The sequence below is a fragment of the Pteropus alecto genome, unplaced genomic scaffold, assembly GCF_000325575.1.
Source record: "Pteropus alecto unplaced genomic scaffold, ASM32557v1 scaffold161, whole genome shotgun sequence".
NCBI classification, from domain to species: domain Eukaryota; kingdom Metazoa; phylum Chordata; class Mammalia; order Chiroptera; family Pteropodidae; genus Pteropus; species Pteropus alecto.
Window position 1 is genome coordinate 1,457,256 of NW_006432943.1, and position 1,481 is coordinate 1,458,736.

General features: G+C 34.1%; 1 non-coding gene across 1 annotated transcript; it reads right to left on the minus strand.

Moving 5' to 3' along the window:
- Window positions 1-1,155: 1,155 nt before the first annotated feature.
- Window positions 1,156-1,262, minus strand: LOC112476370. The gene has a single exon (XR_003045043.1). It is a non-coding gene; the product is annotated as a U6 spliceosomal RNA (small nuclear RNA).
- Between the last annotated feature and the right edge of the window lie 219 nt (window positions 1,263-1,481).

Genomic DNA, 1,481 nt, shown 5'->3' on the forward strand with positions numbered 1-1,481 from the left:
TACTGCTGCTTTTCAAGCTTACATCAGACATTATTAATTGATCATAGTTCTCTTTCTTGCAGAACCTAGATACACCCCCAGATGCCTTCTCATTACAGCACTCTAGATAGTGGCAACCAGTCAGTCATATATGAAAAGGAGAGGGAGGCTCTGCTCCTTTGAGTCTATAAACAAACCAAGAAATGAAGGTATCCTTCTAATATAAAATAGAAACTTAGGTGCTCCCCAAGAGAGAATGCCATTTTAAATGGAAAAAGAAGAGAAAGTCAACTTTTTTTCTATTTTTCTAAATTGAGGTAAAATTGACATAACGTTATATTAGTTTAGATGTACAATGTAATGATTCTGTATTTGTTTATACAGTTATTTGCCACTTAAGAATGGGGTTCCAGTCTGAGAAATGCATCATTAGGCAATTTCCTCGTGCACAGATCATGGAGTGCACTTCCGTAAACCTAGATGGGATAGCCTACTACACACCTAGGCTATATGGTATGACCTATTTCTCCTAGGCTATAAGCCTGCACAGCATGTTACTGTACAAAACACAAGATTAAATCAAGCACAAGAGAAGATGATGCAATCAAGAGACGTGGTGAACATGAGATGTATGAGGCTGTTGCCAGCATAGCTCAGCATACAGTTTTACAGCAAACTTTTGTTTTATAAGTATAAAGAGTATGCTCTAAATAATAATAAAAGGTATAATATAGTAAATATATAAACCAGTGACATAGTCATTAATATCATCATCAAGTATTATGCTCTGTGCTATCCTTTCATACGTCTGGCCTTGCAGTAGGTTTGTTTATACCAGCATCACCATAAACACATGAGTAATGTCTTGTGCTAAGATGTTAAGATGCCTATGATATCACCAGGCAGTTGATAGCTAAATTTTTCAGCTCTATTATATTCTTATAGGACTATCATTCATTGTATATTTGACCCGTCCTTGACCAAAATATTATGTGGCTCATGACTCTATTGCAAAATGATCATCATAATTCCAGTTAACATATATAACCATACATGGTTAAAATTTGTTCTTGTGATAACTATCAAGAGCTACTTTCCTAGCTCTTTCAAATATACAATACAGTATTATTAACTACAGTTAACATTCTGTATATTACTAATTATAATGCATTATATAAAAATATGGAACATTTTACAAATTTGCTTGTCATCCTTGTGCAGGGGTCATGCTGATCTTCTTGGTATTACCCCAATTTTAGTAAATGTGCTGCTGAAGTAAGCAGAAAAGTCAACTTCTTTTAATGGAAAGAACTAATAACTTGAATAGAGCTCTAAGATGACAACAATCATTGCATTGTATGGCCACAAAGAACAAAAGAAACAAATTTGAAGTAGGGAAAAGGAGCTAGGACTTGGATGTCCCTTATTTTATATTAGTTAATCCAATTTATGACTAGACCCTTAAAAATAGGATCGGAAACCTGATTTTATAAACATCTCAA